The sequence below is a fragment of the Dromiciops gliroides genome, chromosome 2 (genome assembly GCF_019393635.1).
Source record: "Dromiciops gliroides isolate mDroGli1 chromosome 2, mDroGli1.pri, whole genome shotgun sequence".
NCBI lineage: Eukaryota > Metazoa > Chordata > Mammalia > Microbiotheria > Microbiotheriidae > Dromiciops > Dromiciops gliroides.
In genome coordinates this window covers 311,711,674-311,734,917 of record NC_057862.1, presented here as the reverse complement: position 1 = coordinate 311,734,917, position 23,244 = coordinate 311,711,674, and the positions used below count along the sequence as shown (strand labels likewise).

Sequence of the window (23,244 nt, the reverse complement as noted above, 5' to 3'; positions counted from 1 at the left end):
TTAATAGCAATAAGAGTGAAATCATAAATAATGACTTCACACAACTTTGACACCTTTCTCCTTTTGCATGAGCTCATGAACACCTATTCAGGGGAGAGTTTCTCAGAAGTTCAGGCAAGACTCCTATCTTGATGAGAACAGGCTCCAAGTCAGCTGTGAGATGAATTAGATTTTTCTCCCCACTTAATTTCTCTCTCTGCTGCCTCTTCAACCAATTACTGCACTTAAAACATCTGGAAGCAGAGGTAATAGCTAACACATTTCTTTTCTATTAATCATCCTGGTGGAGACCTTGAAAAGCATGGGAACACATATATTACAGGTGGGACTTTTCCTGTAAAAAAGGCAGGAAATTGGGTAGGTGTTTTTGGAGCAGTCATATCACTGCCTTTCTTGGGAGCTATCCCACTACCACCCTGAACAAGAATTGTTATCACCTAACACCCTGCTCTTGAGAGCAATCCCTCCATCTCCCTACTTTAATTGCAGCCTTAGAATACTGAAGCATTCCTCTTCTTTCCAGTTGTTCAGTCATGTCCAACTCCTTGTGACCCCATTTTGAGGTTTTCTTGGCAGAGATACTAGAGTTATCTGCCATTTCCTTCTATAGTTCATTTTATAGATGAGGAAACAGGCAAACAGGGGTAAGTGACTTGCCCAGGGTCACATAGCTAATAAGTGTTTGAGACCAGATTTGAACTCATGAAGATGAGTCTTCTTGATTCCAAAACCACCGGTCTATCCATTCTGCCACCTAGCTTCCCCTCTTTCCAATTGGTTGTAAAAATTATCCTTTAATAAATCTCATTTGGATACACGTCTTGTGAATGGGTTTTCCTCTTTTGCCCCTCTCTACTATGGATATTGATTTCTCACATAATCACTCATCTGAGGTCAAAGGGATAGGATCATGAATCTAGAGCTGGAAGGGACCCTAGAGTTCAGCTCATCTAATCCCTTATTTTACAGGTGAGGAAATTGAGAGGTCCAGTGAGGTGAAGAGACTTGCCTAAGGTTGCTACTTCTCTTCTTCTGTATTATTCCTTATTTGATATGTGTTCATCATGTCATGTACTTTTTTGTTGCCCTTTGGGATTCTCAACTTAATTGTGTCAGGGACTAGTATTCTCTTATTCAGAGATCTATAACTGGAAGAATATTGATTTTTTTTTTTTGTGGGGCAATGGGGGTTGAGTGACTTGCCCATGGTCACACAGCTAGTAAGTGCCAAGGAATATTGATCTTTACAAGATGAACCTTTGTTTCAGGGAGAAGCTTGGAGTCATTCAAAGAAACCTAGAATTTGCCCAAGATCATGCAACCTGCACTACTCCTTCTCATTCTTCATTTGCAGTGTCTATTCAAAATACAAATATTGATGTCATAGTTCCATAGGTTGCCCATACAATTAGATATCGTAGTCTGGACAAATAGCATCTGCATCTATCATCTTCACTAATTTTTCCTGTGTGGATGGTAAGGTCAAACTCTTTCAAGTGATCATGGATCTCATTTAGGAGCCTCAGCACTTTTTCTTGCACTTCTATCTGATCCACCAGTATTGGCTTCTTTTCTCAATATGTTCTTGGAATAGTCATGTATTTTTTTTTCATTGAGCTCCACCATTTTATCAAATATATCAAATGGAATACCCTATTGGATAGTGTGAGAAAATAATGGGTTTTGGAACACCCAAAGGCTCGGGATGCAAAGGAAGCTTCCACAGGGAGTTTTATACTTGGACAGGCTCATGGTGGAGAACTTGGAGGAAGAAGCAGGCTGGAGCTCCAGGCTAGATAGGACTTTTCTTAACTTCCTGACACAGGTGTTCTCTTTTTACTAATACTTGGTATGCTTTAATAAATGCTTAATGCCCCCAAATTGGTGCTAAAGCTTCTAATTTATAAGTAACAAATATATTAAAAACCCCAGCTATTTTTCCCCCAACTTGGGACAGAAATAAGGCAACAACACATTTAATTTTACTCGTCACAATAGGACACTCTGATTACTATCACATCTACAATTTGAACTGTCTTACAGTGGCTCCTGTCCTCAACATTTTATATTTGCACTTGTACCCCAGGGTTAACCCATCCTACGTGAAGATTAATCATCAGTGTACAATGTTAGCTGTACACATCACATTAAGGGAAGGAAATGCCCCATTCTATTCTTTCATTTGTCACCATACAGCACCTACTTCTGGCGTCACACAAGGTTGTTATCATTGTGTATTTATGATCATTGTTGGTGCCGATTACTCCATTCTGAATAACCTATTGTGGTTATTTTGTAGCGTTTGTTGTAACTCTGACCTCACCATGGTCATCCCATCTTGCAAAAGAAATAGAAAGCAATTTAGTTGGCTTACATCTGAGAGTCACATTACCAGTCACTATTAAATGTGTGACACCAGCATTATTATTGGCCCTTCCTGTGAGAGGCTTAACCTAGGCCTTTACATATGAATATCTTATTTTTAAAAATTTTATTATTATTATTTTATTTTTTGCAGGGCAATGGCGATTAAGTGACTTGCCCAGGGTCACATAGCTAGTAAGTGTCAAGTGTCTGAGGCCGGATTTGAACTCAGGTACTCCCGAATCCAGGACTGGTGCTTTATCCACTGCACCACCTAGCTGCCCCCCTCTTATTTTTTTTTTAAAGAAATTCATTTATTTATTTTTAGCATTCTTTTTAAAAATTTTGAATTCTAAATTCTCTCCTTCCTGCTTCTCCCCCAGTCACTGAGAAAGTAAGAAATATAATGGTAATTATACATTGTTAAATCATGCAGAAAAGTATTTCCATATTAGCCACATTGCAAAAAAAGAAAGAAAAATAAAATGAAAAAATGATACCTCAATCTATGTGTATATACTTTATACACACCTATACTTAGAAAAGGTAGATAAGACTTTGTGCCAGTTTCCTGCAAAAGACTACCAATGACACAAGCTTGTGGATCAGAGTCACTGTTTTGAGAAGTTGAGCCTGCTCTGCTGTAGCACCCAAAATTCTAACCTTGAATGGGGTCAAAGGTGTAGGCAAGAACCCAACCGTCAAACTTTGGAACACAGAGTCATCATTGCCCAGTTCTTCGGCATATTCTTTGCCTAAAACCTCAAGTCATCCATAGTATAGCCTGGTACTGCACCAGGCATACCCGACACAGTGGAACACAAACCCAGATACATGGAGAAAGCCAGCCAGGTTAGCAGACTATCCAGAACCACAGTGCTCGACCACAGTGAGGTCTCACTGTTTCTTAACTATGATAGGTCACTGGATAAAGGGCCAGTCTAAACACCATCTTGGAGGTTCAGGCTCTTCTTGTTTTATATGCTCACCACAGGCAGCATTGGAATGAGAGAGAGGCTTGTTACTCTTTAGGGGTACTGGTAACATCTACCACCTTCCTGCCCATGGACGGACTAACCTGCCTTCCTAACTGCGGCAACAGGTGCAAAACAGCCCTACATGAAGTCTGGGAAAACTACCAGCAGAGGGAATCAGGGAAAGTTTAATATGGCCAAAGGAAAAAACAGGTAAGCACAATCTTATGCAAAACAGGAGTTTTCTGGATTCAGAATGACAAAACAAGACAGCCTGGTCTAAGGCTAAGTGAGAGTTTGGGGGATGAGGCATCCAAATGCGTCTGACCTCATACAAACAAGGCATTTCTTTCCCAGTTTGTCTAACTTGCCCTAAAGATTGTTCTACTTGTTTGAGGTTAATCCTTCTCCAGTTTGCTCTTCTACACGAGTTTATGCTCTGAATAGCACCCCATTGGAAAATATTGCTATGCTGCCTTGCCTCATAGTTTTTAGATTCTGCCTTTACAAACCATAAAGAAGAATCTTTCCCAGGTTCTGCAACCCAAAGAGTAAGGAGTTGTACTAAAGCAGCATAATGTGATGCATAGAGTAATAGACCTGGAGTCTGGAAGACCTGGGTTCAAATCTCATCTCAGATACTTACTAGCTATGGGACCCTAGGTAAGTCACTTAAGTTCTCTGTGCCCCAGTTTCCTCATCTATAAAATAAGCAGGGGAGGGGGAGATAGGGAGATGGGGAGTGGGCTCAATGGCCTTTAAGGTCCCGTGAAGCACCTCTGAAGAGGTCTGGAGGCAGCAGTCCCTAATGTGCCATGATCCTTTGGATATAGAAAGACTGCCTGACTAAAAATAACTTCCCCAGGGGCTTGGAATAGCATCTGAAATTCCTACTAGTCACGCCTGTGGGTAAAAGCATTACTTCTAGGAGAGTCAGGCTAGAATTAAAATATAGTACTTAAGAGGAATGGCATTTTAACCCATTAGCAGCACCCATTAATAACTTGGCACCAATATGTCTATCAGGCACCACACAATGAGAGTTGCAAAACCTACCAAACCCTTTGAACCAGGGATTCTGGTGCTGGGATTATGTCCTAATTAGGAACTCAAAAAGGAAAAAAAAAGTCTTGTCTTGATAAATACATTTATGGCAGCCTTACTTGTAACAGCTAAAAGCAGTAAATGATTGACATGTCTAGTGACTGGGGAATAAATCGTGGTCTATCAGTGTTGGAGAGGTAGCTGCTCATAGTGGATAGAGAGCTATCCTCAAAGCCAGGAAGAGCTGGGTTCAGGTGCTGTCTATAACACATAGAGTTTCACTGTGCAATCACATGTCTGCTCCTTCTCCCCTTCTCTCCTTAATCAAGCTTGAATCATGGAGGGTTTTTTTTTTAGTGTTTTTCTTCTCTTTCTTTCTTTCTTTCTTTCTTTCTTTCTTTCTTTCTTTCTTTCTTTCTTTCTTTCTTTCTTTCTTTCTTTCTTTCTTTCTTTCTTTCTTTCCTTCCTTCCTTCCTTCCTTCCTTCCTTCCTTCCTTCCTTCCTTCCTTCCTTCCTTCCTTCCTTCCTTCTTTCTTTCTTTCTTTCTTTCTTTCTTTCTTTCTTTCTTTCTTTCTTTCTTTCTTTCTTTCTTTCTTTCTTTCTTTTCCTTCTTTCCTTCCTTCCTTTCTTTCTTTTTTTGTAGGGAAATGAGGGTTAAGTGACTTGCTCAGGGTCAAACAGCTACTAAGTGTCAAGTGTCTGAGGCTAGATTTGAACTCAGGTCCTCCTGAATCCAGGGCCGGTGCTTTATCCATTGCACCATGTAGCTACCCCTGAATCATAGAGTTTTTTGTTTTTTGTTTTTTTAGTGAGGCAATCAGGGTTAAGTGACTTGCCCAGGGTCACACAGCTAGTAAGTGTTAAGTGTCTGAGGCCAGATTTGAACTCAGGTCCTCCTGAATCCAGGGCAGTGCTCTGCGCCACCTAGCTGCCCCTGAATCATAGAGTTTTAAAGCTCTTTAAAGGAATTTTAGAGGTCATCCAGTTCAGGGCTTCTTAAACTTTTTCTACTCGCAACCCCTTTTCATCCAAGAAATTTTTACATGACCCTGGGTATATAGATATATAAAATAGGTATATATAACCTTTTACTGTTGCCAAATTTTTCATGACTTCCACATTCATTTCCCCAACTCCATATGGGGTTGAGACCCACAGTTTAAGAATCTTTGATCTAGTTCACCCCCTCATTTTATGATTTTGATGTTAACATTTTTCCTAGACTCCCTTTATTGAATTTGTTTCTAATATTAAAACAATTTTAATTCAGTAACCATCAACAAAATCATTCACATAAACAAATGAAATCAAAATAGTTACATTTAAAATGATAAACTGCAAATTATGTACAACTTGCTTGAAATGTTTATAATTAACTGCAACAAAATAATGACAAAAATATTCTGGCTATTTCCATCTCTCAGTATTTCAAAAGAGATTTTGTTGCTTTAAAAAAATACAATACACATAATGTTCTGATTCTGCATTCCTTCATTTGAGTTTTTCCATTTGGGAGTTATTCTTCTTATTGGCACAGTGATATGCCGTTTAACTACCATACATCTACATGTCACAGAATACCCCAGCTGGGATTATAGACTCAGAGCTCTTGGTTTCTAGCTCAGTGTTCTTTCCAGTACACCACAGCTGCATCTCATGTAACAAAATAAGGTAGTGACATGTAAAATGATAAATATTGAGAATACAAAGGACTGATCCAAAATGATTCAAAATAAGATTAGCCAAATTAGAATAACCATATACACACTGACTATATTTCCACAAAACAAAACTGAATAATGCTAACAGAACTTTGCTAGTTCATGGATAGAAAAAAAGGAAATAAATGGATTACTAGAATTATTTTATTAGTTCTATTATTATTAGTTCTATGTAATGATTTCAAAAAATAACAACTAGCACTTATATAGTCTTTTAAAGTTTGCAAAGTATTTTAGGTATGTTCTCATTGGATCCTCAAAACAACCCTGAGTCAATCGATAAACATTTATTAGTGCCTACTATGTGCCAGGCACTGTGTTTAGGTTGCAGATAAAAAAAAAGCAAAGAAAAAAAAGTGAAAGACAGTTCCTGCTCTCAAGGCTCTCACAATCAAATGGGCAGGCAAACAAGATATGTAACAATATATATACAACATGCAAACGATATGTACAAACAAGTTATATGCAGGATAAATAGTGAATAATTAATAGAGGGAAACTTTGTGAGGAAGGTGCTATTTAATAATAGCATCCCCATTTAACAGATGAAAGAGGCTGTGAGAGGTGAAAAATCTTGCCCAGGGTCACAGTTAGTAAATTTGGGGGGGTAGAATTTGAACTCAGTTCTTCCTAACTCCAAGTTAATCACTCTACTGCACTCCCTGAAATATGTTTTAGTTGGAGTTCAGTTTTATATCCCTCCCCCTACCCTGCTTTTTTTTTTGGGGGGGGCGGTATCAACTGTTACTATATCTCTAATAAAAATTCTATCTGAAATAAAATGAGCTAGCCTTGTAGAAAGCAAGAATAGGTTCATTTCAATGTGGAGAAGGGAAGTAAGCCTTCCAAGAATGGGTTTAGCTGTGGGTGGGATGCCACAGTGAGGACTCTGGTGGCCAAATGAAGTCAGATGAATGCTCTGGGCAGAGTATTTATTGGGTCCTTAAAGGGAAAGGCCACAAACCCAAACCTTGCTCACTCCACAGCATTTCTAAGAACTAGCCCTTGCTCCAAACTTCCTCTAAGTGGTGCTGTTCTTACAAAGACCTGAGAGTCAGAAGTTCTAGGTTTGCTTTGAATGGTGGAGAGGAAGAAGACTTCAAAAGCTCCCCCCTCAACTCCCACCCCCACTGACTCTTTTCTCCCCAGACCAATGCCATCTACACTTATGACATGGTGTGTCACCATGGCGAAAGGAAGAGAGTGATCATGGTCACTGGCCTTGAGAACAAATGCTCACCTCGTCTTTCTTTCTCTGCAGTGAGCTGTTACTCCATCCCTAGGGTACTGGATCGGGCAAGGTCAGTTAGAGCAAGGAAAATAATAATTTAACTTCTTAGGAAACAGAGAGACTGAGACAGAGAGATAGACAGAGAAAGAGACAGGGACAGAGATGGAAGAAGAGATAGACACACACAGAGACAGACAGACAGACAGAAAAAGAGAGTCATACAGAGAGAGAGAGAAAAAAAATTTCTGCCCCACTTTGGAGGGAGGGGGTTGGAATGCAAGGGAGGTATAAAATTAACTTTCTCTCTGTTCCAACTGAAGTCCCAAACTAAAACAGGCTACTTGGATTTGTTATTCTTCAGTCATGTCTAACTATTCGTGACCCCATTTGGGGTTTTCTTGGCAAAGATATTTGCCATTTCTTTCTCTAGCTCATTTTACAGATGAGGAAACTGAGGCCAACAGGGCTGCAGCGACTTGCCTAGGTTGAACAGCTAGCAATTGTCTGAGGGTGGATTTGAACTCAGGAAGGTAAATCTTCCGGACTTCAGGCCCAATGCTCTGTCTACTGTACCACCTAAGATGCTGTTACTTGGGTTAAGTACCTCCTAGTCAGCCACATTTTATTAGGTGAAGCTGGGAAAGCTGTATTCCACTCTCTGCCTACCCATTCCATTTGCCCCATATACCTTGAGGTAACTTTGTGCTCATGGCTCAATACAAGAAGGTAGGAATTAAAGTCAGAAGACTTGGGTTTGAATCTTGGCTAAGTCACTTACTACCTGGGTCCTTGTCCTTGGGTGAATGAATTCACTTCTCTGGGCCTCAGTTTCTTCATCTGTAAAAGGAGTGGGTTTGACTTGCCCTCTAAGGCCTCTTCTAGCTTTAAATCTATAATCTTATGGCCTGTCCTTTTGTTTTTATTTTAATTACATTTTTCCCCCATTAGCCTTCTGTCTCCTCCTGCCCTCTTCTTCCCACCCCCTGCCATTAAAAAAAGAAAGAAAAACAAAGCCATTGTAACAGATATGTATAGTTGGGAAAAAATAATTCCTGCATTGGCCATGTCCAAAAATTACACGTCTCCATCTGTACTCTGAGTCCATCACCTCTCTGGCAGGAGGTGGGTGGAATGCTTCATCGGGAGTCCTCTGGAATCTTAGTCCTGACTTGCACTTTTTTTTTTTTGTGAGGCAATTAGGGTTAAGTGACTTGCCCAGGGTCACACAACTAGTAAGTGTTAAGTGTCCAAGGCTGGATTCGAACTCAGGTACTCCTGACTCCAGGGCCAGTGCTCTATCCACTGCGCCACCTAGCTGCCCCTGGACTTGCACTTTCAACAGAAAATTGAGGGAGCCACCATAGCACCCCATGACACAGAGTCATGTGCATTTGGATATCTGGCTCTGTTTGGGGTAAGGCCAAAGCCAGGATTCTGCCTTAGGAAGGCTGTGCTCCTAAACTCTAGGCTATAGTCCTGCAGCGAGCTCCCCTCTCCACATTTAGGGCATGTCCCAAATACAGGTGCAAGATAGGCCAGGTTTCTCTTCCATATTCCTTTCTCTAAGTGTCTCCCCCTCTGCCAATGTCCCAGTCTCTACTCTAGGCATCCACTCTGGACATTCTAGTATTTCAAACCTTGTCCCCTTGCCTTGCATTCTCATGCTGCCTCTAGCCCTGCACCCTGGGATTGATAATTCTACTGTAAATTTTCCATCTCTACTCCTTGAAACTTATTTGTCCTGTATTTGAACCCTCAGGGATAGATAGCTCTCAGTACATATAATAATAATAACAATAATGATAATAACAACAACTAACATTTATATAGCACCTACTATGTGCCAGGTACTGTGCTAAGGGCTTTACACTCATTTCAACCTAACAACAATCTTGTGGAGTAGGTACTATTATTCTCATTTTATAGATGAGGAAACTGAAATTAAGGAACTTACCCAGGGTCATAAGCTAGTAAGTATATAAGACCAAATTTGAACTCAGTTCTTTCTGACTTCAGGCCTAGCGTGCTACCTAGCTACCTCTAATTTTCGAAGTGCCAATTAGATTCTTCAGTGAACACAACATAGTGACAAAGGCACTGGATTTGGAGTCTGAAGGCCTGAGTTAGAATCCTGACTCTGACACACGTAGGGACCAATTTTTAATTGGGGAGTGTTAGCTAGGTGGCTTGCCACAATATTGGGGCAAGGAAGGAGACAGACAGCCTCCCTAGAAACAGAGAAGGATTTATTTAGCAAGAATGAACTTAAGAAAACACAAACAAGATCAGTAGGATTAAGGGAAATGAAATAAAATGGGGAAAGGGAAATTATACAACCTGAACAACAACACCACCCAGGAATCAGCTAAGAACACACAGCAGCATCCTGTCACCTTCCAGCTTCAAGCTAGAATGACAAAAAACCTCCCTTCTTCCCAGCAAACCCCAGGCTGACCACACACAGCCCCCAGCCAATTGGCTGGTTGCTCTGACAGTCACAAGACTGCCCTTACTGGGCTTCCAATCATTATAATTTTGCCAGGCCCATGTAGACATCGGCGAGTGGTGATGACATGAGGTGCCAGTGCCATGGCGATAGCTATAACCAGTGGGTGGAGCACCATGAGGTTTGCGGAGTCCCAGACCAATGTGTGCACCAAGGATTTTAAAAAATTCTAGCCAAAAGATGGGGTCACCAAAACCTCAAATAACAATTCTTTACACACATCATACCTATATATGTATGCAGGTATGTATGTGTATATGTATATGTACACACACAAAACATATACATGCACATATACACATAACACATGTATATGTGTATGTATACATGTGTGTACGTGTGTACACACACACACACACACACACACATATATATATACCTTGGGCAAGTCAGTTAACCTTTAAGGATCTCAGTTTCTTTATCTATAAAATAAGGATAATAATACTTGTGCTAATCATAGGTGCTTAATAAATGTTTTTTTTCTCCCCCCCACATAATACTTGTGCTTGCTACCTCAAAGGATTGTTTTGAAAGTTATTTATAAGCCTTGAAATGGCATATTACTATTCATTATTATTATAACTAATAATGGCATAGTGAGCTCCCTATTGTGGACACTGCTTCTGACTCACATAATTATAATTTTAGAAAACTTCCTGGAGGTATTGAAATTTCAAGTGACTTGCCCATGGTCAGATAGCCAGTGGGCATGCGGAGCAGATCTTGAACCCAGAGTCTCATGATTCTCTCTATCCACCAAACTATGCTACCTATCAATAATTGTTATTATTCCTACTAAGACTAATCTCTCCAGGTCTCAGTTTCTATAATTTCCTAGTGTTGTAGGAACCAGATTAAAATGTAATTAGAGGGGCAGCTAGGTGGCACAGTGGATAGAGCACCAGCCCTGGATTCAGGAGGATCTGAGTTCAAATCCAGCCTCAGACACTTAACACTTACTAGCTGTGTGACCCTGGGCAAATCACTTAACCCCAATTGCCTCACCAAAAAAAAAAAAGTAATTGGAAATGTTTGACAAAATAAATAAAAGCACAATAAACCATGTTAACATGTGGTTTCCTAAGCCAATATGTAACCTGTAGGGATTCTTATGTATAGCTTAGTGGCTTCCTTTTCCATTTGAATTTTCTAAGGTATTTTCTGACTCTTAAACATGTTGTGGTATATGATTATGATCGAATACTACTGTGCTGTAAGAAATGATGAGCCATGCATTCAGGAGGACCCAAGTTCAAATCCACCCTCAGACACTTGACACTTACTAGCTGTGTGACCCTGGGCAAGTCACTTAACCCTCATTGCCCCACAAAAAAAAGGAAAGAAAGAAAGAAAAAAGATGAGCTTGATGATCTTAGAAAAACATGGAAAGACTTGCATGAAATAATGAAGGTTGAAATGAGCAGAACCAAGAGAACATTGTTTTAAGAATGTCTTTGAGTAAATAAGTTATTTTGACTATTACTAATATCCAAATCAACTACAAAGGACATATGAACAAAGATGCTATCTGCATCCAGAGAAAGAACTGAGAAATAGAAGTATGTACAGAATAATTTTCCATATATATATGTGTGTGTATCTATATTTCTACATATAAGTGTGTGTGTGTGTGTGTGTGTGTGTGTGTCTAATAGTGGCCATCTCTAGGATGAACAGGAAAGGGAAGAAAAAAGAAGACATTTACACAATAACTTTATTATGTATTATATATATACCAGAAGTTGTACGTAATAGTTTCAGTTTCATGTGCAGCCATCTTTTTTATTATACTATGTTATAGAGATGCTTGTTTTATCCCATAAATCAAAGTAAAAGAAAAGAGAGTGGGAAAATATCTCCGGCAGCATATGCATATTTTAATGGCCTTCTGGAGACATTGCTATTACTATTGTTAACTAAATCATTAGTGACTCTAATGGTGAGAATGTTAGGCCAAGTAGAATAACTAGATATGATATGAAGGAGATATTTCTGAGCAGGTGGGACTTAGTGGTCCTCAAATTATACCGTGTTTTCTTGTTTTCCTTTTTTTTGCTGGGCAATGAGGATTAAGTGACTTGCCTAAGGTCACACAGCTAGTAAGTTTCAAGTGTCTGAGTCCGGACTTGAACTCAGGTACTCCTGAATCCAGGGCTGGTGCTTTATCCAGTGTACCACCTAGCTGCCCCCCTATGCTTGCTTGTATAGTGCCAACACAAACCACTTTTAATCACCTTTGGGAAATAGTGTAGTGCTTTTAATGACTTTTAACCTTCTCCCTGATCTGGTCATCTAACAAGCTAACTTGTGGACAGCCCCCATCCTTTCCTGGTAGCTATATAATGCCAAGAGGTCTAGAGGAAGGTTCCCTTGTATGCTGATTGGTGGAGCATTTACTGGAGGACAAGAATGGAGGTGTCATAGAATGAGTTATTAGTGGGTTTCAGTCTGGACCAATTGGGTCCTAGGCAGCGTAGGAAATAGAGTCATGAGCTTGGAGTCAAGCTGAGTCAAATCTGGTCTTAGATTTGTGACCGTGGGCAATTTACTTAATATTTGTTTGCCTCGGTTTCCCCATTTATAAAATAAAAGAATTGGATTTGGCAGACTCTAAGGTCTCTTGGACCTCTAAATATATGTTCCTGTGAGATAGAGGTTTGTTTTTTTTTTTTTGAGGGCCTACATGCATAAGATAACAAATTCATTGAAATATCAAAGAAGCCCAAGGGCAAAAAGCCTATTCCAAAAACAATTTCCTCTTGACAAGATTTCACTCATTATTATTCTGCTTGCTATATGCTAAATACAATTTTTTCAGGGCCTTCATGGTACCTTACAGATGCCCTTGAAGTGTTGCTCAGCATCCTTTTTTCAGGGACTAGATTGTCTTGGGGTAATGCAGCCTGGCTGACTGCAGGGGCCAGTGTTTGACAAGCTGTTGAAATCATTCTTCTTGGCTTTTTCTGGAGAGAGAGAGAGAGAGAGAGAGAGAGAGAGAGAGAGAGTGAGCAAGCAAGCTATGGCTTATGCAGAGAGCTGATCTTGGCTCAGACCAACCCCTCCTGTGTATAAATTTGCAGAGCGACTTCCTTTTAGGAAATAAATGCCAAGGCTAATGGATCTCATTGATAATTCATCTTGAATATAGACTCACTGCCTAAGATGGGGAGGATAGAAAAGTGTTGTAATTTCTTCCTCTTCTTTTTTAGCCCAGAGAGTTAAGAATTTAATTTAGGGGTAGAGACATGGCAATAAAATCACCAGCCTGATTCAACCATGAGTTGAACAAAATTATTGATGCTTTTTGTTTTTTCCATATCACATTTCCAGATATCCTCGTCTTCTGCTCCCCTGCCTTCCCCCAGGAGCCTCCCTTTTTGACAAAGAAAAACAGATCTACACAGCTCCATGTTCAATGATGTACACAACTTTACACACCCACAATCCTCCAAATCTAAAGCACAAGGAGGGAACCCAGATGGGTCATCATAATTATACCACATTCAACTTCTCAACAGTGAGGTTTTAAATACTTCCAGTTCATATTTAGAAAGGAAGAATAGGTGAAAAGTCAACTGGTTTTGTTTCTTAAGTCCTCAATGATAATTATTGTAAAGTGCTTAGCATAGTATCTGGCACCTAGTAAGTGCTATATAAATGTTAGCTGTTCTTCTTATTAACTATGAATTCTGCCAGACAAGCTTAGTGGTTGGAAGTAGAAAAAAGGCCAGACTGCTGGGCAAACACTTGACAAATATTGTCTCATTTGATCTGGGAAGGTATGTGTTTATGTAACATGTAAACATTATCCCCATTTTTACAATCAAGAAAACAGGCAGAGAGATGTTAAGTGACTTGCCCAGGGTCACACAGCTAGTAAGTGTCTGAAGCTGGATTTGAACTCCGGTTTTTCTGACTCTAGGCCCAGAGCTCCATCTACTGTGCCACCGAGTTGCCTTTAGGTTAGAACAATTTGCCAGTAGTCTAAGTCTTGTCTTAGCTCAACACTTGACGTGTCAGTACTTGGTGTGCTTCTACAGATGAGGTAAAGGGGATCATAATGGAATTTTATATAAAATTTTCAGCAGGGTCCATGGTTCCTGTCTACTTGTTTACATGCTGAGTGAGTGGGAGGGCCTTCTGATTTCATTCATTTTACTACTAGGCTGCATTCAGTTGGTGGTATGGTCTAGTAAGGGAAAAAAACACTGGTACAAAATAATGGTGAGTTAAAAATTTCTTCTTTAGAAGGATGCCTTAAAAGCACCACACTGAAAGAAGACTCTTTTCTAGGTTTAGGACCACACACTAACGATTAGAGTTTCCCAACAATTAGGTCTATCCCAGAGTAGACTGGACTGCCTTGGAGGTAATAGATTTCTTCCTCACTGGTGGATGGCAGTTAGAAATTGGATGCCCACTTGGTGGGTTTATTGTAGTGTGGATTATTTTGAGGAGTATGAGTTGGGCTAGACAACTACCAAGGTCCCAGCCAACTCCAAAATTCTATAATTCTGCCTCCTACCCAGGAAGGTCACCAATATACTAAGGTTACTGTATGTAGTTTCATCAGTAAGGGTCCTGGCTCTGCTGACACAGATTGTGACTTGATTTTAAGGGTTACTGAGGATTTGTTCATCCTCAAAGTTGACCTATCGATGCTTCTTTCTGGATCCCACAATTTCTTGAGGGACTGCAGCCACTGCTTGTTTCACTCTATTTTGACTCACTCTTTGGACTTACTAACCACTAGGCCCCAACTTGGGTACCCTTCCTCTCCATCACCTTTGCTCCCTTTTATGTGTTGTCTTCCGCCTGTTAGAATGTAAACTACTTGAGGGTAGGGACTGTGTTATTTGCTTGGCTTTATATCCCTAGCTGAGTATTGCACCTGGCATATCACATAGTAAGTGCTTAATAAATGGCCTGCCTTCCTTCCTTCCTTCCTTCCTTCCTTCCTTCCTTCCTTCCTTCCTTCCTTCCTTCCTTCCTTCCTTCCTTCCTTCCTTCCTTCCTTCCTTTCTTCTTCCCTTCTTTCCACCCTCCTTTCCTCCCTTTCTGTCTCTCAGTTTCTGTCTCAGTCTGTCTCTCTGTCTCTGTCTCTGTCTTTCCCTCTATGTAGCAATGTCTGGCCAGTCTTTAAACAGCACACATGCAAATGCGTCCTGAAGTCTTTCTTAGCCCGCTACAGCCTACCAGAGCCTTAACTGGGATTACCTCCATGCTAACTAGGCAGCAGAGAGGACTAGAGAGGAGACTTTCCAGGCAGGGAACCTGAAAAAATAATGCAGTGAGAAGAAGGGAGGCAGCCCTCATGAGATGCTTGTCCTTTCATCTGGCTGATTTCCAGCCCCCAAATAGCTCTTCTGTCTACTCCAAAAATAAGATCACATGAAGGGGAAAAACAAATACCCAAGTGCTTGTCCTTTAGTGTCCTCAGTGGGCTCCCTGACGTCATGCACACTTTCTCAGGGCCTAACTCACAATTAGCTCAGCTCCCATCGTCTGCCTGACTGGCCCCCCACCCAAGAGCGCCATCAGATATTGGAACGGGGTGTGGTATTGCACTCAGCATTCCTCTAGGGAGCTCTGAGTATTTTTCCTCATGAGCCCTATTTACAGCTAGAGAGGGAACCTGTGTGAGAGGGCAAGTGGACCACTCAGTCCCTGACCTCAGGAGGCTGAGGGTAGCCGTCTCTCTTTGTTTAAAGGAACTCCCTCGTCCTGATTATGAGTGGTGACTCCCTTCCTCCTGCAGCTTGGAGGCCCTGCTCTTAATTGCTCAGTGCCTGATCCAGAAGCGGACCCCGAAAGTACGTCAGAGACGGAGGAAGGAGGTGAGTGTATGACCCCCCTGAGGAGCTAGGATTCCTGAAGCCCAGCCTCATGTTCCTTTCCCAGCTGAGAGGACTATAAAGGTTTCCAAAACTCACCCAGTCCCCTTCCTTTCTTGCTCCCAGCCAGCCCTATTCTCCCATTCTATTCAAATTGTCCATAATCCTGGACAGATGGGATGGGACTGACGTGAAAGCCCTTGGCCTCCTGATTCTCGCATCCTGAGACTCATCTGCTCTCAGAAGGGCTTGTATCTAAGAGCTCTGATTCCTGAAGGGGGAGGTCCTTCCTGTCAATTGAATTACCTTTGCTTATACAGGAGAAGCCATTTCCGAGGAAATCATTAAACTCAATCCCATTACAGGGGAGATAGTGCCTGCTCTTAAAAAGCCCTGCAGGAAATGAGGAATAAATAAAATGCTGCCATTTGTCTCCTTAGCGTCTGGACAAAAGAGAGTGAATGGATCTAGAGAACGGCCCCTCCCCCACCTCCCACCTGCATGACCTGTAAACTCTATTTCTTTTTATCAGCTCTAAAGATGTCTTCCTTTGGCTGAGAGAAAGCCCAGCCATTGGGGAGAATTGCTCAGTGAGTTGTGGGAGGGGTTTGCAGACAGGGCAGAGAAACACATTTCTGCATATCCATGTTTTCATATGTGCTTGTGCCTATTAATATGTGGACTAGCCCAGGCTTCTATGTGGATCCCTTTATTGTTGTCATTGTTTCAATTCTGTATTTTAAAAAATACTAATAGGGGCGGCTAGGTGGCGCAGTGGATAAAGCACCGGCCCTGGATTCAGGAGTACCTGAGTTCAAATCCGGCCTCAGACACTTGACACTTAACTAGCTGTGTGACCCTGGGCAAGTCACTTAACCCCCATTGCCCCGCAAAAAAAAAAATACTAATAGCTGACATTTACATGCCACTCAAAGCTTTAAAAAGATTTGCACATGGGGCAGCTAGGTGGCACAGTGGATGAAGCACTGGCCCTGGATTCAGGAGGACCTGAGTTCAAATCTGACATCAGACACTTGATACTTACTAGCTGTGTGACCCTGGACAAGTCACTTAACCCTCATTGCCCTGCCAAAAAAAGAAAAAAAAAAGCATTGCCCATATTCTGGGTTCAGTGAAAAGAGTATTGTCTCTGGAATTAAAGGACTAGGTTCAAATCTCACCTTTGATGCTTACTATCTGTGAGACCTTAGGCACATCAATTAACCCCTCTGAATCTCAGGTTCCTTATCTATAAAATGACAGGGCTGGACTACAAGGCCTCTAGAGTCTTTCCCAGCTCTATATCTTTGATCTCATTTGAACTTCCCAACAAATCTTTGAGTTAAAGTACTATATAGCTCTTTGTCCCATTTAAAGAGGTTAAATAGGTTACTCAAGGTCACACAGCTAATAAGTGAAAAAGATAGGATTTGAACCCAGCTAGCTCTTGATCCTATGTTCAACATCTTTTCACTGTAATGTGTTGCTCTTTTTCTCATGTGGAGGTAAAAAGGTTCTAGCTCTGATGTAGAAAATGGAAGGGTTCACTCTGGGAGTCCATTAAACCCTTCACTAGCTGGGATTCTATTCAGGGGGTTATTTTGTTAGATGGCCCCTCATTTGGTTCCTTTTGAACAGGACTTCCATTTAAGCTTTGGACAAGTGATCTCCACATTGACTATTAGTTGTCAAATCCCAGTGGGCACAGGGTACTTGTAGCTCTGTGTCTAACTTTACTTCATCATCTAGAATTGCCCCAGAGCACCTTTTCCTCCCCCCTTCCCCATTTCATGCCGTATGAGGGAGAGGCACAATCAGTTTACCTTCTAAATAAGGGTGGCCCATGAGGATGATCCCTGGAGGCTAGAACAGGCTATTGCAAGAAAATATGGAATTTTCATCCATGAAAATCTTGAAATTAGGAAAAACAAGCAATGAGGCATCACAGAACAATGGAAGCAATATAGCACAGTAGAGAGAGGTCTGGCTTTCTAGCCAGGAGGACCTAGCTTCAAGTCCAACTACTGACACAGGCTAGTAGAGTAACCATGGGGGCAAATCACTTAAGCTTTGCATGCTCCAGATTACTCTCTCTTTTCTTTTTTTTTTTTTTGGGGGCAGGACAATGAGGGTTAAGTGACTTGCCCAGGGTCACACAGCTAGTTAGTGTCAAGTGTCTGAGGCTGGATTTCAACTCAGGTCCTCCTGAACCCAGGGCCGGTGCTTTTTCCACTGTGCCACCTAGCTGCCCCCCAGATTACTCTCTAAGACTAAAAGTTACAGACACATTTACTTCTGTGGAGAGAGTTCCCTACATTGATAAAATCAAAGTAAGGCAGATCTATTCAGTCTCTTCCACCCATCATTCTCATTTCTGCCTCCCTGATCATACTTTTAAAATTCTTCTTGCCACCCCCCCCATTTCCATGTATTTTACATTTCCATGTAAAGTGCCTTTTCCAGTCCCTCAGTCCCCTCTGTGTCCTACCCATAGGACCTAAATTTAATCCCACCTCCTCCATTAAGCCTAAATCTGCTCCAGCCCACACTGTCCTCTGTCTTTTCTGAACTTCTGCTGCCCTAACAATAAGACTATATAACTGGGCATTTAGCTGTTTTCTCATCGTTTCATAGAACTCTCTCTTCAGGGAGATCATAAGCATGGGATCTGAAGCCAGGCTTCATGCTGTCTGTTCTTCCCAGCATCCTCACCCAACATTAGGGTAGACAGTCAACAAATGCTTTTTCATTTATTGGCCGACTTTTGTCCTGAATGGTTTTGGGAGGTCAGACTGGATGACTTGTTAAAGGTCCTTACATTTCTAGGTTTCTATGAAGCTTCATTCCCCTTTCCATTCATTATTGACTTACCCAGAGCTTACCACAGATGTTTCCTGCTTTCTGATTATACAAAACAAACAGCCCAAATGATAGGTCTTAAAGGCAAAGAAAACTTTGAAATTCCTGAGATGATTTTCCTTAGTCTCATCTGAGAACTGCATTCCCAATGGCCTCCACAAGGTGGTCACTCGTTCTGGGTCACTCATCCAAGTGGCAGCAGTATAGCAATCTGAAGTTGGGTACAACCACTGTCCCACATAGAAGCAGTAAAATGTATCCAGAGTGCATCTTCCAGGGAAGGATCCCCTACCGATGGAAATCTGTCTATTTATTTGTTAATAACTAAGGTGGTCTTTTCTCGGACATTGCTTGGCGGTGGGTCTTAGGCGCCACTGGCCACACACATGATTAGTGATGGGGTTCTGTGTTTGCTGGCTGTTACCATAGAGGTGTCCACAGTGTCTTCACTCCTCTTGCCTGAGGTAATACCAAAGCTGGCAACTGTCCCTTATAGAGTGGTTGGGAAAGTGACCAGATTCTGGTCTTAAAGGTTTACAGAATTATAGGATCTCAGAGTTGGAAGGAAGCTCAGAGACCATCCAGTCTAACCCCTACCTGAACAAAAATCTCTTCGACAACATGTCCAACAAGCGGTCATTCAGCTTCGGCTTGAAGACCTCCAGTGAGTGGGCAATCCCTGCCCCCCCCCCCCCCCCGCCCCAGGAGGCCATTCTGCTTTTGTATGACTCTGATTATCAGGATACTTTTCCTCAAATCAAATCTAACCCTGTCTCTCTGCAACTCCCACTCATTTGGAATAAAGAAGACAAAACCAAAATCATGAGATGTAAAAGTTAAGTATTTTTTAAAGCAGTATTTGTTCATTCCCATCAAAACATCTTTGCTGAGGTATTCCTATCTACCACCAATAAGCTCATCATCTCTGAAATGCTCATGTCTATTTCTGGTGCTATGGATAATAATGCATGTCAGTAGCATCTTCTTGAACAGCTGACCTGTACAGGACATTCCAGTTTTATACCTAAGGTCCTTTGACCCTGAAGAGTTGAGTATTTGTCCAAGTTTTCATGTTACCCAGAAGCCATAGCATTCTTAGCCAATAACAATTTGTCTTACAGTAGGTAAACAGATTGATGATAATATAATTTTCACAGATGTCACATTGTTTGAGGGTGGTATACATTATCCTCAGGGGCTATCCACTCTTAGTCATGTGGCTGGTTTTTAGAATATCATCACTTTCTCTTCTGTTACCGAATTATACAAATCTGTGTATAAATAACCTATGCAAGGTGGATTCTTTGAGAAGGGACCAAGCACCTGGTTTTTCATTTTGACTAATTTGTCTGTCTGGGATTTATTTGCCTGTGTGGCTCGTGGGAGTTTGAAGATGAAATTAAAGGTCTGTTTAATGTGCATGTAAATGTGTTGTGCCAGAATAAGCCCAAATTATTTTATTAAGAAAATACGGGGTGTCTGATTTGCATTCCCAGTTAGTTATTTACATGTTGACAGAAAAGAGTAATTTAAGGCAAATGCAAAAAAGTCAATCTCAGGAGTCCAGGACCAGAAGCCAGGTTAAACCTAGAATGCCCAGAGCAAAAAGAGAGGACTGAAGAAAGGGAGAACAATGGAGTAATGGGAGGAATTGTGGATTAAAGGGAAATGAAAAAGATTTCCCCTTTAAGCTCAGCTCAACCCAGTGCTTAGCTTTTTCATGATGGTTCAGAGAGAAAGAGATGTTTCTAGAACTGGTTTTCAGATGCACTGACTACAGAACAGAACTTTCCTTCCACCTTTCTCGAGGTTCTGGTGGATTATCTCCAGGGTCATTTTTTTGTAAGAGGGACTGTGGGTGCTCCTCAGCCAAGCATTTTCCCAGAATGAGGGAAGAAATGGAGGCCTTTTGCTTTCCCCCCAAACGTGTCCTTTTCTTTCCTCCTCTGATTTCCTTAAGGATAATTGGGGGAAAACTCAACTCTTCATCACTGCAAATGTCCTCAAGGTCTGGATGCACCCTGAGGGATTCTGAAGTTTCTGTGTTCCAAATAGCATCTTTGGTATTTTTTGGACCAGATGCTTAACAGTTATTGCGAGCATTAGTCCACTGATGTTTCACTGTAACACTCTCTTAGGGATACATGCTGACTTTATGAAAGAGGCCACTTTGGATATTTCCTGAAGTCCCATCTGCTTGTCACAGATGAACTTAGAATGAACCAAATTCCTCTCTATAGCGAATACTGTTACAGTGAGATTTCAGAGGATCATTTTCATTCTCATTTTGGTTATTCAATGGATCCATGCTGTCACTCATAAGGATACTTCTTTCAACATCCACCATTAAAAAAAAATACATGGACCTGAATGAAATGAAACTGGAGATTAAGGAATATCAGAGTGAAACCATTTTTCAACTGGATGACTCACTAATCATCTTATACTTAATATCTCAATGAGCCACATAGTATATCACAAAAAGAGTCACCAGATCTGAGTTTGGTCACCAGCTGTATCTTTGATGACCTTGGTGACCTTGGGTAAATCACTTACTTCTTTGGCTTCACTTTTCTCATTTGTAAAATGAGCCGGTTGGACTTCCAAGGTCCCTTCTGGCTGTGAATCTATGATCTCACCAGCTGGGCACTCACTGCAGTTTGAGGACAGTTCATAGAGTGACACTTCTGAATACCGATCATACAAACAAGAATTCTGTCCCATTCATATTGGCTTGACCAATGTCTCCATTTCTGTATTGGATTCCAGCTAGTATCACCACATATCCATGTGATTTCACTGGTATAGGGAACTCCAAGATGGGTGAACTCCCTGTACCAAAGCAGGTCAGCACCTTCTCTACAACTTATAGAATATTAGCTGCCTAAAGTCCTGAGAAGTGACAGCCAGTAGGGATCAAAGGCAGGACCTGAACAAAGGTCTTCCTGGTTCCAAGACTAAATTTCTACCTTTCATGCCATGCTGCCTTTGTGGCACATTAAACATAAAAAATAATAAAAGCTATGTAGTAAACTCTATAACTGGGGAGCTAGGTAGCACAGTGGATAGAGTGCTGGGCCAGGAATCAGGAAGACTCATCTTCCTGAGTTCAGATCTGGTCTCAGACACTTCCTAGCTGTGTGACCCTGGGAAAGTAATTTAATCTCTGTTTGCCTCAGTTTCCTCAACTATAAAATGGGAATAATAATAGCACCTACCTTCCAGGGTTGTTGTGAAGATCAAGTGAGATAATATTTGTCAAGCACTTGGCACAGTGCCTGGTACATAGTAGGCACTTAATAATTGCTTGTTCCTTTCCCCTTCCCTTACTCCCTTAATATTTATTGCAAAGCCTTAATGAATCCATAGTAGCATTTTGTCTCTGTGGTGTAGCAGATAGAGTTCTGGGCCTGGTGTCAGGAAAACTCATCTTCCTGTATTGAAATCTAGCCTCAGATACTTACTAGCTATGTGACCCTGGACAAGTCACTGAACCCTGTTTGTCTCAGCTTTCTCATCTGTCAAATGAGCTGGAGAAGGAACTGATAAACCACTTCAGTATCTTTGCAAAGAGAACCCCAAATGGGGGCATGAAGAGTTAGACATGACTGAAACAACTGAACAACAACAAAACTCTTACCCAGGATGGTCAGGCAGTGGTATCATGGTTAAAAACCAAAAGCTGGAAAATGAGAAAACGGGAGTTTCTATTCTGACTCTATATTACATGATACACATGTGACCCTGGGCAAGTTTCTTCACTTGTTTGGGCCTCAGCATTCCTTGGTGGTAAAAAAGGAGTTTTCCCATAGGATCATTTCTAAGACATCTTTGAACTCAAATATTTTATTATCTTATTAAATATTATTAGAGTTCCTACCTCACATGGAATACTGAAAATCAGAGCACAAGAAAACTGAACCAAAACAATGCAGTCTCTCTGAGATGAATCAGACGGGCAAGCGTTGCCCAGGGTAATGATTATGAGCATCCATTATCATCCAGCTCAACCCACTCATTTTCCAGATGATCTTGTGATGTGGAGAAGTGGCAACTGAATGAAGAGTTCCATTTGATAACACCTGCCTCTGTTATGTTGGAATGCCTTTTGGGGTGAGGCTGATGCTATTAATATCAGGATTTTTGATGATTTTTTCAGAGCTAATAAAAGAGATTCTGAGCTTTCTTTCTTCAATTTCAAAAGGTGGTTTCTCCTTGAATATGCCATGAGGAATTCTGAGATTCTTCATACAGGATAATAAGTTTCTCCCTAAAGCCACTCTCGTCCCAACAGCTGCCCACATGAGGAAGGGATGAGATGAGAATGCTTTCTAGTTCTGACAGGTCAGTCTATAACTCGGATGAATCAGAAACAGGGTAGCTGGCCAGGCAGACACATTCACTCCTATAATTAGATACAAAAGGCATTTATTAAGCCCCTACTGTGCACAAAGTCACTGTGCCTGTCAGTAGAGATATAAAGAAAGACTAACATTCGAAACAGTCCCTGCCCTTAAAGAACTTTTATTCTCCTGGGGGATATAACATGTTTCCCAGTAAAGAAATGCTGTCTTATGCAAAGGGGGAAGAGAGTGCTATCCATTAGAGGGAAGGGGTGGATCCTTGAAAGGCCTCCTATAGGAAAAGTTGGTATCCAAGCTTCACTTTGAAGAAAGCTAGGGATTCTTCAAGTCAAAGGAGAGGAAAGAGT

At 41.2% G+C, this 23,244-nt stretch overlaps 1 protein-coding gene across 1 annotated transcript in view; it reads left to right on the top strand.

The window, feature by feature from the left end:
* Positions 1-15,307: 15,307 nt before the first annotated feature.
* FGF1 (fibroblast growth factor 1) overlaps positions 15,308-23,244 on the top strand; it is a 146,753-nt gene continuing 138,816 nt past the window's right edge. The window contains exon 1 of the mRNA XM_043987340.1: positions 15,308-15,677. The gene's annotated coding sequence lies outside the window, so the exon portion shown is untranslated. The remainder of the gene's footprint in view (positions 15,678-23,244) is intronic.